We start from the raw sequence: 16,072 nt of genomic DNA, 5'->3' as shown, positions 1-16,072 counted from the left end.
TTCCTGGTCTGGACACCCTGGCCAAGTGGAGAAGACAGAGCCTGGCTATGGGTAGTGGTCTGGGCTGTGGCCCACTCTCAACAACCTCTCTTTCCACAGGAGCTTTGGCCTTGCAGCTGGGAGACTCACGGGACCTTCTCTACCTTGGAGGTGGAGCAGGGCTTGCCATCCTGTCCCAGCACCATGAGCTCCAACAGCTCCCCGGAGGAGAACCCTGAGGGAGATGCAGGGAGAACAGGGCGGAAGCCCATGGTGAGAGGTGGGGGAAGTGGAGCGAAGCTCCAAGCAGGATTTGTACGAAGGATGGAGAGGGGGTACTAGTGACAAGCAGCTGGTGTCTGGAGGGCCACAGACTTGTGGCCTGCAACTCTGTGTGACCCTGGCTGTGCATGTGCATGCAATGGGGACAATTGGTCCTGTCTGGGACATGAGGGAGAAAAGGAGACAAGAATCAAACTCTCTGTGTTGGGGAGAGCTAGGAAAATGCTGTGCTCTCTCAAACAGAACACAATCTGGGGAGGGAGGTAATGAACATCTTTATCCTTGTTTCACAGAGACCACCCCAAGACCCCAGCCTATGTTCTGATTGTTAAGATTACAAGGCAGAAGGAAAGGCCCCACTCGATCTTGTGATGTGTGCAGTAAATCACTGATGAACTATGTTATTTTCTCTAGGCTAAAGATGCTTCCAAAGACATTCCCATATACTTCTCCAAGGAAGAATGGGCAGAGATGGGAGAACTGGAGAAAATTCACTATAGGAATGTGAGAAGGAACGATAATGTGCTGATTAATTTAGGTAACTTCAAGTGCTGGTTGCAGACCGGCCTGCTAAATATAAAACAGGTCTTCTGTCCCCGTGTTATTTTGGCTCTCTCTTAGGCAGCTGCATGGGCCCACAGTTCCCTTCTGTATGGAGAGAAATCTGGAGGGGGAATTTTGTTCTTCTTAATTATTTATTTATTTTTTTTGTCAGTGCACAGCCGAGTATCGGCACTAGTCATGCAGAGCTCACATCTTGACCTTGTTCAAGACTCTCCCAGCACGCGCTGAGCCACACTGGCTTTGTGGTGCTTTCCATTGCCACCACCCTTTGTTCCTCCTCTCACCACTTCCCTTTTAGGACAAAGATTTGGCTTCTTTCCAGGTGTCGGAGCCTCTCAACCAGCTTTCCTGTGTCACCAAAGGCAGACCAAGCACCATGTGGATGACACTGAGGATTCTGATGAAGAATGGACACCTCGACAGGAAGGTGAGGGGCCAGGAGGAATTAGAGGTGACCTCCTGAAACCATCCTGGGTTGATGTCTCGGCTTTATCTCAGGAGTTAACAAAGGAGACCATGTTCTCTCAAAAACGTAAATGTTCAACAAACAAGCAAGATGCAATACAGTATATACAGTAAGAGGCTATTCATATAAAGGTTTTAAACCTGTAAAATAATTACATATTTTATTTACAGATACAGTAATAAGTGCTAAACGTATAAAAATCTGAATGTGAGTAAGAAATACCAAACTCAGAAGTTATTATCACAAGAGAAGGAGGAAGGGCTGGCAGGTGGCTTCACTGCGTCATAGTTAGCTCTTTTGTCTGTTTTATGTCTATTTTTGAATTTTGAAATAAAAAGTCGAAATGAAAACATTTCCATCAGCTGTGTCCGAATGTTGAAATAGGACTGGATGGTGATGGATTTATAGGATTTCCAGCATTATTCTCCACACTGTTCTATATGTTTAAAGTTTATCATTCTTTAAAGTAATAAAAGAAAGACTGGTTTTGCTAGACATTGTTAATTAATCAGCGGGAAATTAACTAAACTTTCATTGAACTGTAAATCCACCAAAAAGCTTTCTAACCCTAATGTCTTAATAGGTCAGTCATTGGATCAACGGTCTTAGAAGAAGACATGACTAACCCCATGGTTTGTCATACATCGTTATCTGCACTCAGTTGATCCCCACCTTAGTCACTTTATCATCTCTTATCGAGAAATCTTGTGGGATTTCTACAAGAATTTTTTTTTTTCCTTTTGAGATTTCTTATGAGAAATCACACAACGGCAACTTACCCTTCCTAACAATTATTGAGTGTTTGATTTTATTAACTATATACACACTGATGTGCAAGGAACTGCTAGAACTTTTTCATCTGGCATGACTAAAGCTACACCCGTTGAACAACAACACACCATTTCCTCCTGCCCCAGTTCTTGGCAACAATTCTACTTTGTTTCTATGAATTTGATTACTTTAGATACCTCATATAAGTGAACCATGCCATATTTGTCTTATTGTGACTGGCTTCTTTAACTTATCAAAATGTCTTCAAGGTTTGTCCACGTCATAGCACTGGCAGGGTTTCTTTATGTTCTAAGGCTGAATAATAGCCCATTGTATTTATATACCACATTTTCTATATCTATTCACTTGTTGATGGATATTTAGGTTGCTTCCACCTCTTGGGGGGAATCTCTCTCTTCCTCTTCTTGTAAAAGCACTATTCCCATCATGAGGGCCCCACCCTCATGAACTCATCTAACCCTAATTACTTCCTCAAAGCTCCATCTCCCAATGTTATCACACCAGGAATTAGAATTTCAACATATGAATTTTGGAGGAGCAAAATCCAGTCATAGCACCCATTTTTTAACTGAGTTTTTTTTGTTGTTGTTGTTGAGTTGTAGGAGTTCTTTAGATATTCTAGGTATTAACCCTTTTTCAGACATATGGTTTGTAAATATTTTCTCTCATTCTGTAGGCCGCCTTTTCACTCCACTGATTTTTTCTTTCAGTGCTCAGAAGTTTTCAGGCTTTACATAGTCTCTTTGTCTATTTTTGCTTTTGTCACTGATGCTTTTGGTGTCATTTCCAAGGAATCATGGCCAAATTCGATTTCTTGAAGCTTTCTCCTATGTCTTCTTCTTGGAGTTTTATACTTTTGGGTGTTAGATTAAGGTCTTTAATCTATTTTGATGTTATTCTTGTATGTAGTGTAAGATAAGGGTCAATCTCCATTCTTTTGCATATGGCGATCCAGTTTTCCCCATACCGTCTCTTGAAGAGACTGTCCTTTCCTCCATTGTGTGGTTTTGTTTAGCGTTTTTTCATGAAAGTTAAGCCAATTCATTTTTTAAAAGATAAATGTAATGGAAACCTTGTGAACACAAGAAGAAGCAGAGATGAGGTTTGGTGTTGTTTTCTTTGCTTTGTGGTGGGTGACCATTTACCTCAGTTGGTGAGAGTGTGGTGTTAACACCAAGATACAGGGTTCTATTTAAAAAAAAAAAAATTAAGAAAATTAGCAATGCCTCCAATAGAAGCAAAGGTCTTAATGTTACTTCAGAAACCGTTTTCAAATCACCCGTGGATAATACTTGGAATTGTCACTCTAGTTCAGAATTCTCTGTCCCTAATGAGAATCTTCTGAGCTGGGAAATATTTACCGACCAAAACACTGATTTCTCATCACCTTTTAGTCAAACCTCCTCGGGCGGCCTTCAGAGTGGGACAGAGTAAACACCAGAAGGTGAGTAACTGAAAAATCCTATCGACAAGTCAATCTTCCCCATGGAAGATCCAAACACATGGAAGGGAAGGAGAATGTGCAGAGTATCCTAGGACTGCTGCCTTTCTTTTCTGATCTCTTCAGCACAATGTCTGACATCAGCATTTTAAAAGTTAATAAGAAGAGCAACAATAATCACTACCACTCGTTTTATTTTTGCAATATTTCAGACTTTATTTTAAGCATTTTACATGAATAAACTCACTCAAACCTTACAACTATAACTATAACCATTTTGTGGATGAAAAAACTGAGCTACAGAAATGTTTGAGATCACAGTCAGTAGTGGTTCAGTCTAATCCAATACTCCTTCATTCTCTAAAGTACTTACAAGCTCATTAAAACTTTCGTGTTTTGTAAAGTTCATGTTGCCTTACCCGGACACCTTTACATTATTCATCGGACTGATTATTTCAACCTAATTCTTGTCTGCTGTGCTAAGTGAGAGATACGCTAAGACACTCTGAGGGAAACTTGCAAATATACAGTCAATTTGCACTGCGCACGGTCCCAGAGGAAGACGGAGAAAGTTCCTACTCTCTCACAAGGGATGCATTCAGATGTGAGAAAGTTGCTCCAGGCCCTGAGAAGTTTGAGGTTTGACTGAGAAACAACAGATAGGAAAATGACTTAGCACTTCATGTACTTTACACTATCCAGTAGAAATGCATCCTGGTACTGATTTTAAACTCTCCTCCCTGTAGGAAGAAGTAATTACTCCTTTCTCTGGGCCCAAATTAGGCAAATGTCATGCTGTTTCGAATCATTTATTTAGCCTGCTGCTTCTGTATTGTGAGCTCTTTGAGAGCATGGTCCATACCCGATTTTTCTCAGGAGTCCCAGGCGAGGCTTAGAGCCCCTGAGGGCCCCCTGAATGTTTTCTGAATGATTCCAAGTTTTGCAAATTAAAATACGTGTAACAGGGTCAAGTAATGCTGAAGATAATATCTTTGAATTAGATTTCAACTGTAGAGATGGTTGAGGAGGTAAATCGATGTCAGGACTATAAGAGAAATTAGTAATCTCATGTTTGCACTGTATTTAACAACTCGCAAAACACTTTGGTGAACATTATTGCATTTCATGTTCACTATACCATTAAGAATGAGAATGCATGCCAATTTGTGGATCAGAAAGCTGAGTAGAATTAACTAATAGTACACCCTTCCTTAAGTAGAATTGGTACAGGAACCAGTTCATTCAATTCCAAAGTTAAATATTCCTTCCTGGTTATGGCAGTTTGCAACTCTTAGCATCACTTTCTTAGTTGTCTGCATACATTTATACCAACTGTTTCTTCTCCTCCCAACCTCACTGTTCATTTTCTAGATGTGTGTTGTACCCTCTGTGCTTTTCTACATTTCTCTTTCCATCAAAAGTCTACTAGTTCATAGAAGATCCCCTCTTTTTCTCTATAAGCCCCTACCTCCTTCTTTCACAGACCTGGTTGAGTCTCCTGCTAGTATTCCAAAATATTCTCCCTCCCTCACTCTCACGTATATAGAGAAAGTTGAAAGAAAAGAGCCTTAAGACATGGGTTCTAGTCCTGGAGTCACTACCCAATCAGGCCTTTCCTTTTCTCTCTGGTATTCAGACACTCCAGGTTTTTCAAGGGACTGTGGAACAAAACTCCTACATGTGAAAACATGTTGCAAGCCCTAAGAAACTAAATAAATGTATGTTGGTTTTTAATATGTGACTCTCACATTAAAGGGAATGTCCAGGGCACTGTTAAGTAATGAATCTAGTTTGAAGAAATTGCCCGGAACAACAGATATCCTGAACACAAGTGACTCAGAGAAGGCCCAGAAACGAGTGTCCCCTCCTGCAGAAGCAAGTACCTCCAGACGGCACTCTAGACAAAAATTGGGTAAGAGAAAATAATTTGGGGACTTTATCCCCTCTAGGTCCTTTAGAAAAGTTGGTGAGTATGGTCTAGATATGTGGCGTAGACTTTCAATAGGCCTGCACTTAAGCTGGACTATGCTGAGACCAGAAGTTAGGTACTGTACTGAATAGCATGTGGGAACACCAACTCTGAAGTCACACGCTTGTTTTAATCCACGCAGAATCATTAGGGCCTTGGGCAGACATTATAAATTCTCTGCACTCCTTAAAGCTAATCTGTAAAATGAAGATAAACACATATAGCTCATATATGTTTTAAAAGCATTAAATTAAATATAAAAGAACTGATACATACAACTGTGATAATAGAGACCACTTTTTCTTATTGTACATCCATGCCTTTGTTCCATGCCTAATATGTAATGCACCCTCAACAAATATTTTGTGGATAAATAAATGCATGAATGAACTGTTTTGTAAGTAGAAAGTTTGGGAGGTTCAATCTGATCATGGGCATCCAGAAACTAAAATTGACTTATGCATCTGTAGTCAGTGTGGAGTCTTAGTCTCTCTGAAATAATAGTTAAGAGGTACTGAAGGGGTGGGGAGCCAGAGTATGTAGAAGGATAGATAATAATTTGATGGTAAGAGATTTCACATCTTCTGAAAAAACAGAAACAAACACTCCAGACTCCTAACTTCACTCACTTACTCTTCTCCAATGTAGAACTCGAGAGAAAGGAGATTGAAGTGAAGGTGTACAGCCTGCGAGAAAGAAAGGGTCGGTCATACAAAGAGGTCGATGAGCCTCAGGATGATGACTACCTGTGTAAGTGACCCTTTTGGCCCACTCATGGAGAAGGCTATATCCCGGTAGAATAATTTTATCTTGTTGTTTGACCCCAAATCATTCCTTTACTCTGGTGGCTTGGGATACAGGATTGAGGCTAAATTATGTAACTGCTGGGCTCTTTCTGAAGCTCTTTATATCCAGGAACATGCACTATACTTTTCCAAATCCCTGCTGCTCTCGCCTCCAGATTGTGAGAAATGCCAGGACTTCTTCATCGACAGCTGTGTGGCTCATGGACCCCCTACATTTGTAAAGGACAGTGCAGTGGACAAGGGGCATCCCAACCGCTCAGCCCTCACTTTGCCCCCTGGGCTGAGAATTGGGCCGTCGGGCATCCCTGAGGCCGGGCTTGGAGTATGGAATGAGGCATCCGATCTTCCACTGGGTCTGCACTTTGGCCACTTTGAGGGCCCGATCACAGAAGATGAAGAGGCAGCCAACAGTGGCTACTCCTGGATGGTGAGAAGGGCCTATCTTACCCCATCTTCTGGCTTCCTATATCCCTTCTGTGCCTTTGGTGGGACATCACCTTCTACATGCTAGAATATGGATACTGGCAACATGGTTAGCTCTGTGTACTTAGTGGTCTTTGCATGAACCTGGAACTCCTATTTAAAGGTCAGAGGGTGAGCCGGAGAAAAGTGGCACAGAGACAGAAAAAGTGCATTCTCCCTATGGGGCCTCAGCTCTGACTGGACAAATCAACTCAGATGTGTAGATGATGCTGAGGAGTACACAGCATGTGCCACCATTGGTGGCTGAATCCATGCAGGCTCAAAATGCATCGATGACAGTACAATAAAATAATTCTGATTATTACCTGCCCCTCAACCCCAAAATGACTAACTTATTTTTCTGAAACTCAGATCACCAAGGGGAGAAACTGCTATGAGTATGTGGATGGAAAGGACAAATCTCGGGCCAACTGGATGAGGTAAGGCCAATAGGTTTCGGGTTCCAGCAGGGACACTCATCTCTCTCAAGCTCGGCTTCTTTCCTCCTCAGCATGCCTCCCTCGATGATTTTTACACTCTCTGTTCTCCTTACAATGTTCTTTCATATTATGAACATCTAGGAAAAAAGAGATAAAATATAAATATTACCATTTTTTTAGTGAAAAAACTAAATCTCTATGATAGCCGAAATCGGGGCACCAGGGTAAACCCTGAGGAGCCTAGATTCATTGGGGACGCTGGATTCGCACTTTAATTTATCTAATCAGCATTTATTAAGCACTTACTATATTCTTGTTTAGAAAATGGAGTACATCACATGAACAGATCACACAACCCATGCCCTCGTGGAGGACTATTGCGCGGAGATGTGAAACATTTGATTATAGGAGAAGTACACAAGGCCAAGACAACCTAAAACAAGGGACCTTTAATCTGTGAGGGCAGGAAATCTTGCCAGCTTCAATGAAATTAAAACCTGAAGCCTGAGAAGTGAGCTGCAGGGTGGTCACGGGCCTCTGTGCTGCATGGACCAGCCCCTTTCCATGAGGGACTCTCATTTTATTAGAAGATAAGAATATGGACATGCTGTTATTATTCTGTATTTCCATGCTAGGACAAAGGGACCTCTAAGTTTCTATGGGAACCCAGGGAGGCAGGTGAATGGCACCTAGGTAATCTATGGGAGATTAGAGAAAGGTCTCTTAAAAGAAGATAGACTTGGGGTGAGTAAAGAATGATGTGTGCTAATCCAGAAGCGGAGTACATGATTGATCAAACACCAAATTCTGTGCTATCAGCAGAAATCGATTGAGAGTTTAGAGAAGTGAGAAGTCAGTGTTTTATGGCCAATCAAGGTGGAGGTAAGTCTGTAATTGGGCTTTGAAGAATGGATAAGTAGGCAAGGGGGGGAAAAGCATTCCAGGCAGGATGAGCACCATAAGCAGGACTTGGAGAAAGAGGCTTAGGTATGAACAGCAGGTTCCTGGAGGAGGGTAACGGCATGGCCCGTCACAGCATGGGGGCCTTGACCATCTGGTGACAAGCCCAACATGGCCCTGGCAGGTAGTGGAGACTCACTGCCTGTTATTTTCTGTCCCTTTGTCTGCCTCAACCCCAGGTATGTGAACTGTGCCTGGGATGATGAGGAGCAGAACCTGGTGGCCTTTCAATACCACGGGCAGATCTTCTATCGAACTTGCCAGGTCATCAGGCCGGGCTGTGAACTGCTGGTCTGGTACGGGGATGAATATGGCCAGGAGCTGGGTATCAAGCGGGACAGCAAGTGGAAGAAAGAGCTCACAGCAGGGAGAGGTGGGCACCACTATTATTCTTTAAATAGAACAGAAGAGAAAGAATTCTCCTTGGGAATTTTCATGGTACAACTCTTAAGTAGAGTAAAATGCAGTCGAAAGATGGAAAAATTTCAAATCAGGTGCTTCTGAAATTAAGGATTCATTTCATTTGCCTTTGACTCTTAGGGACAATTTATATTTTGAAATTTCTGTTCTCATTTTATTTTTTTAACTTCTTTATATGAAAAATATATAACAACATATAGTCCGAACGGGCTTAGAGACAAAGAACAAGTCTCAAGCACCTACCAGCTCTTTTATCAAGGCAGTTTCATCTGGCTCTTTTAATTGTTTCTTAATTTCTTCCATATTTCTAAATAACATGCATATGTTGTTTTTCATTCATTCATTATTTCAATTAGTTGTCACGTGAATTCCTACTCTGTGCCAGACGATGTTCCAGGAACAGGAAATACACACAGAACAGGATGATCAGAATATGTGCTCTTGAGCAGCTGACACGTGAATTAAGGAAACACGCAGACACGCACAGGCATGTGCATATCAGACAGTGATTCGTGCTTTCAAGAAAACTAATCCAGAAAAGAGCCTAGAGATTATCATGAGGGGAGGGAGGGTGTGACAAGGGACGGTCAGGGAGGGTTCTTCTCAGGACATAACATTTGAGAGGTGCAGAGTTGTGGGCAAAGGACTCCAGGCAGAGGGAGCAGCTCGTGCAACAGCCCTGAGGCAGGAGAGCGTGAGGGTGTTTGAGAAATGGCTGAGACCACCCAGGTGAAGGAAGCAGAGAAGAGAGCAGAGGTCATAGAGATACACAGAAGCCTGGACATGTAGTGCCCATGATTCCTGCCCAGAAACTGGGGATTTTCCTAAGATGGAAACAATTGTGGAGTTTTGGTTAATTTTCAGAAAATAAACTGCAGTGGGTAATCACATCAGAGGCCACTTTAGACTCCAGGTAAGAGAGGATGGTGGGTTGGATAAAGGTGGGAGTCAGGAGATAAGAAGTCTGATTAGGGATATAATTAAAACAGAACTTTCTATTAAATTTGAAATGGCCTAAGACTGAATGAAATAACTCAAGTAGGAATATTTGGCGTGTCACCCAAGGAAGGACATATTTTCATTTTATGATTTGTGGACAGAGAGAGAAGCAATTCACAATCTAGTTTAGGCAGCAGGAACCAGTGTCGTTTACTCAAGGGGGACTGGACCACTCTGAATCCCACTTCCTGATGGAGAACCAGGTACACAAGAGTACTCAATTAAATGTCTTTGACGGGGGAAACTCAAATTCAGTGTTCTGTAACCACTACTCTACACTGCCTTCTACATTTGTGCATCTCCAGACGAAGTGGTTCCTGACTTTATAGATCCCTTTCCCCTCATAAGAAAAGTCACTAAGGATGAGTCCATCCATAACAGCCCCTTTTCGTGTTGCTATAACACAATACCTGCGACTGGATAGTTTATAAAGAACAGAGGTTTATTTGGCTTATGATACTGGGACAGCTGCATCTGGCATGAGCCTCAGGCTGCTTCTACTCATGGTGGAAAGTGGCAGGCAGCTGGCAGGTACAAGCGGCAAGAGGAAGCATGAGAAAGAGAGATGGGGGAGGTGGTAGGGTCTTTTAAACAACCAGCTCTCGTGGGAACTAATAGAGTGAGAACTCACTCACTACTGCCACCTTCCAGGGAGAACATTAATTCATTCATGAGGGATCTTCCCCCCATGACTCAAACAGCTCCCAACACTGCCATATTGGGGATCAGAATTTCACATGAGTTATGAGGGTTCAACACATCCAAAATCTATCACCATCTACGTAATCCAAAGTCAGTTATTATTTCTCAGTAGAATAAAATAGCTGCAGATGCTCTATCAGGAAAAGTACCCAGAGATTAGGGGGAGAAGACGATATGATATGACCCAGAAGATACTTGTAGTGTGTGTGGCAAAGTCACTGCAGTTCCTTCTGTATAAAGACTGAAGCTGCCTCTGATGCTACTGAAGGTCCCTGGTTTGGCTGATACATAGACAAGGCCCTTGACCTAGGATTTCTGGGTTTCTGAGGAAGATGTAGAGAACAAAAATGGAATGAAAAAAGACTATAAAGGAACACTCGGTGGGAGACAGCAGGCGTTACCACATGAGGAATGATTAGGGGAGCAGGCCTTACCATACAACAAAGCAGATGTCCCAGACAGTGTTGTCTACATCTCGCCTAACCAAAAACTTCCTCTTTCAGCAGAACAAAAGCCAGAGATCCACCCATGTTCTTTAAGCCCTCTGGCCTTCTCCAGTCAGAAATTCCTCAGGCAACATGTGGAACACAATCACTCCTCTCAGACCTTCCCAGGGACATCTGCAAGAGAACTTCTCCAGCCAGGGAATCTCCATCCAGTTGGTCAGAATCAGGAGCAGCAACGTTCTGATCCACACAGCTGGAATGACAAGGCTGAAGGTCAAGGGGTCAAAGAAGGGTCCAACCCCTTATATAAAAGGACAAAGCAGAGGAGAATTTCAAACACATTTTCCAGCCCACCCAAAGGACTAATGGGGAGTTCTCAAGAAGATTCCAGAACAGGCCAGAAAGTGCATCCAGAGGACACAGGCAAATTATTTGTGGGGTTAGGAATCTCAAGAATTGCAAAAGTCAAGTGTGGAGAGTGTGGGAGAGGCTTTAGTAACAAGTCAGGCCTCATCCTACACCAGAGGACACACACAAGGGAGAACCCCAGCAATAAAACCACATCTCAACAGAGAGAGAGGTGGCCACCACACACCTCCACGCCCCAGCTCTGAGGGGGCTTCAGAGAACGTCTTTTGACCTCTTGCCTTCCCCAGTAGTGTCAAAAAAGATGTAAGCAATCAAACACACCCTCCACTTTCATGACCAGAGACGAGGCAGAAAATGTGGGGGGGCCGGGATTCCTTTAGGGCTCACGGGCTATGGACAGGTACAGATCCCCTCCATGTCCCACATGGCTCCCCTCTATGTTCTTCTGGCCTCCTTTTCCAATAAACGTTGTTCCCACACAAACCTGCAGCACGGGCTGTGTACCTTGTCCCCAGTTCCGAAGGTGAGAGAGTCCGGGAGGCCACGGGAACTCAGACTCTCAGCCGGGTCTCACGGGAACCAAGTCCCACTTAAATCACCTCCTGGGCCTAGGGAGAGAACCAGGGGAGGAGATGGAGACAGGGATGGGTCGGGAGGGGACCACCCCCACCAGCACCCCATGGTCTCTCCCGTTACCCCCATCTCTGTAGCCTCAGAGGCGAAAGCCAGGCACAGACACGAGTGGGAACTCAAGAGAAAAGGAAAAGGAGTCAGGAAACCAGTTGGCCAAGGCCCCAACTTCTTCTCTATGGGTCCAGTCATCAGGTTGGGTATCAGGTATCATAGCAGAGGGGGCAATTGCAGCCCCAGGATCTGGGGCACGTTTACAGAGCAGGGCTTCAGTGGTGGGGTGGTCCCAAACCCTTTAATGACAGAGCCCTCACCAGCTGTGGGCTCTTGGTCCCTCCTCCTCCAGCTCCGGGAAACAGTGCAAGGGGGGGCGGTGGGAGACTGCTGGGATCTGGGTTTGAGGCTGCCCTACATATAATCAGGGTATGCTCCTGCGTAGGTCCTCTCCCCCAGTCCCAAAATTTCCACCTGTAAAATTAAGTCTCTGAAATGGGGGAGAGGGAGGCGGGGCCTAGAAAAGGGAAGGAGTCATGGGACAAGTCTGCCTGGGCGGAGACTCAGGAGGAGAATGCTCTAGGAGGTCGTAGATGGATGGAGTCATGGGAGTAACATTTTCGGGACTCCACTGTGACCTGTCTGAAGCTGGGGAACACAGGACGGGGTATAAAAGGCTGGTATCCAGGGCCAGGGTTCCACAGAAGAGCTGGGGGGAGATGGGGATGGCACTACACCCCCTGCTTCTCCTCCTGTCCCTGTCCCCTCTTGGGAGTGAGCCCTCACACAGAGAAGAAAACCAGGTCACTGCACAGACTGAGTGTGTCTTCAGCGGGAGGCCGGCGGGCACAGGGGAGAAAGCTGATGATCCTGTGCCAGGTGGGCTCTGAGCTTCGGGGGCACTGCCTGGCCTGGGTGCCCCACGTGACTCAAGGCCCTGTCTAGGCACAACTCAAGGGAGCTAGGTGGGCAGGACACAGGCCCAGACTTGAAGTCCTGTGCCCCTTAGGGCTGTGACTGTCATACAGCATTCAACGTGGGAGCCAATTTCTGATCAGACTCTGCTGTTGAGAGAGAGACAGAGAGGTGGTGAGTTCACAGAAAAAGCCAGGCAGACCTGGAGTTGGCAAGTGCATCACAAGCAATGAAGTTGTGATGAAACCCAGAGTCGCAAAAACAGCATTTAAGTCCTCTAAGAAAAGTGCCAAAAGTCATCCCTGCAGAAGTGTCATGGCTGTCCTGCTGTGCTCAGAATGCTGAGGAAGGAAATCAAAGGTTGCCGAAACATCCACTTGCTGGTTCAGGGTTACAGGATTTAAACAACATGCTGGAGACTGACTGCATTGGATACATCACAAGGTCATATGGGGAATCTTAAACAAAATGCTGGAGCCAATTCGGATCCTAGAAAAATGCGACTGAGTAGAGGAAGCGCTTGCCTGGGCCCTTTCAGGGTAAGGAAGTGTTTGAGGTAACCTGAGAAGCAACCCTAACCACAACCATGATATCCAGCCCTAAACCTCGAAGCGTAATCCTAACACTAACCCCTGCAATACTGGCCTCCCTGTCCCTGCAGTTCCCATCAACAGAACCCACCCCCTGGGGTCTTGGGGTGGGGCTCGGGGCCACACAGCTCTGGAGCTGAAACCATTTCTCAAAACTCCTGTATCTTGCTTTCCAACCGGGAATCACAACCCTGTCTACATTGCCTATTTCCTTTCAGTAGACAAGAGTGGAAGCCAGACTGAGAAGGGGCCTGCACATGGATCACAGGTAGCCCTGAACCCTATGAAGACCACATAAGAATTTCAAATCAACTTGCCAGAATGAAAAAAGAAGCATCCCCAGAGCGCCTGAAGTGAAGCCAGGGATGGCAGTCACAGGACCATGCCGGGTGTTGGGATTGAGGTGTCTGGGCACCCACATTCCCCTGGGTGGATCTTGTCACCACAATCTACCCGTTGTCCAATCTGACCCTCAGCAATGTACCCATGGTGCCCGGAGGTGGGCAGGAACCATCACACATCTCAGAATTCACCCCAGTGTCCCCCAGCTGATGACTTTCGGAGAGCTGACACTGAGCACATCTGCCTGACCTTGTCCTAAACTCCATGTGTGTCAACCCACATAAACTCAGAAGCAGCCAGTGACATCGATAATACTGTGATAGATGGAAAAGAACAAGAGAGCAGAATTTGATTGTGTGAGATATACAGTGATAGATATAAAGTGAGATATATATATATAGTGAGGAATTCATATAGTGAGGGATATATAGTGAGAGATATATATAGTGAGAGAAATATATAGTGACATAGTTATAGTGAGATATTCATATGGTGAGAGATACATACAGTGAGCTATATGTGCTGAGATATTTATATAGTAAGATATTCATATAATGAGAGAATTATCCAGTGAGAGATACAGAGTGATATATTTGTACATAAGCACACTATTATAAAAATCTCCATTTCTTGGCAAATTACCCAAGAACTCAGCCAATATGTGGCAAAATTTAGTCACAGACCCTGGTGTATTAGCTCATTTTTGTGTTGCTATAACAGAAATACCTGAGACTGGGTAATTTATAAAGAACAGAGGTTTATTTGGCTCAGGATTCTGGGACAGCTGCATCTGACGCGGGCCTCATGCTGCTTCTACTCAAGGAGGAAAGTGGCAGGCAGCCGGTGGGTACAAGCAGATCACATGGTGAGAAGCGAGAGAGAGAGAGAGAGAGAGAGAGAGAGACAGACAGAGAGATAGACAGACAGACAGACAGACAGACTCTTTCTCTCTTCTTTTAAAGCCCTCAGAACCACACGCCTGACCACCATTATTAATCCATTCACTACTGCACGGTCCTAGAATCCAATCACCTCTTTAAGGCTCCTCCTTTCAATTATCCTAATAGGATTTCTCACCCTCTTAACAGTCACAGTGGGGGCCAAGTTTCTAATACATAAAACTTGGGGGACACAATTCAAGCTGCAATGAGTTTTGGGGGGGCACGATTCAATCCGCTACACCTGGCGTCGTGGCTCAAGCTCTGCTCAGGTAGCCCCTGTCCGGTGATGGCAGATCCCCTGGACTGCTGACGCCCTGCACGCTCGGCTTCCCACCTGCTGACAGGCTCCATCTGGCTCGCGGAGAGGGTGAAGGATGCGGTCACAAGGGGGACACTCGGGAACCAGCTAAAGTAGGGGCAAACCTCCTGTCTGCCAGATGCCCACTTCCTACACCTGCACCCCAGCTGTCACTCTGCGGCACCTACATCTGCCCCTCAGCTGTCGCTCTGCAGGACCTACACCTGCACCCCACCCTCAGGCTGCCATCTGAGCCGAATGCTGGCGGATGGGACCGAGCGGAGCCGGACGGTGGCGAGTAAAGTCGAGCGGTGGCGGGTAGAGCCGAGCGGTGGCGGGTGGGCCGGATGGAGCCGAGTGAAGCCGAGCGGTGACGGGTGTAGCGGGTGAGGCGGGTGTGGCTGGTGGGCCGGGTGGCGCCGGCAGAGAGCGGGGCGCTGGACGGGGGGAGCGGCGCGGCTGTTGGGCCCCGGCGAGCAGGTGGCCTGGGGCGCGCGGCGGTGCCCGGGCGCTGGGACGCTCACGGCGGCCGTCGCGCAGCCTCTGGCAGAGCCTGGCCCTGGGCGGCACCCCGGTTGCCCCTTTCGCTACTTGGCTCCCTCCCCGTCCTTATTCCCGCCCCGGACCTCGCCTGGCGCACGTCCCCGGGGCTCACGCTGCGGTGCGGCTGCGAGCCCCTGGCTCCCGGGCTCCAGGATTCGCCGCCCCACAGCTGTGTGGACCCGGCCCGCAGGGTCCAGAGACGGGCCGCACGCACCGCGACCCAAGGTCCGCTGCTCCGCCCGTCGGTCAGGAGGGCTCTCGCGGACACCTGCTCTCTGCCGTGTGGCCACCCGAGTATGGATGGACACGACGCCCTCACAGCCGCGCTCCCTCTGGGACCATTAGTCCTACTCGCTGCTGCAGCCCGAGGGTCCCCTGGCCCTGGACAGCCCCGGGATGATCCCTCGCCAGGACGCCTTTCTGCTGCCTGCGCCATCCTGGGCTGGGGACTGACCTCCCTGGCCATGCCACTGACCCCTGCGAGCGCCCAGCCACGGCGCCTCGCAAGCTGCATGGCTTAAGGTTGGGGCCCAACCCAAGTGGGGCCCATCTAAGCCCATCTCTCAGTGCACCCGTCAGTATCTCTCTCTAAGGAATAATCTTTATTGTGGTGAAACATTCGTAACATAGAACTGACCATCTTGACCATCTAAGTGTCCAGGTCAGGGGTATTGAGCACGTTCACACTGCTGTGCAAACATCACCACTGTCTCTCTCCAGAA

General features: G+C 46.3%; 1 pseudogene; it reads left to right on the top strand.

Moving 5' to 3' along the window:
- The first annotated feature begins 183 nt into the window (after window positions 1-183).
- Window positions 184-15,871, top strand: LOC134369092 (histone-lysine N-methyltransferase PRDM7-like; annotated as a pseudogene).
- The last annotated feature ends 201 nt before the right edge of the window (window positions 15,872-16,072 follow it).

Source organism: Cynocephalus volans, unplaced genomic scaffold, assembly GCF_027409185.1.
Source record: "Cynocephalus volans isolate mCynVol1 unplaced genomic scaffold, mCynVol1.pri scaffold_35, whole genome shotgun sequence".
NCBI lineage: Eukaryota > Metazoa > Chordata > Mammalia > Dermoptera > Cynocephalidae > Cynocephalus > Cynocephalus volans.
This window is presented reverse-complemented; position numbering and strand designations above follow the sequence as displayed.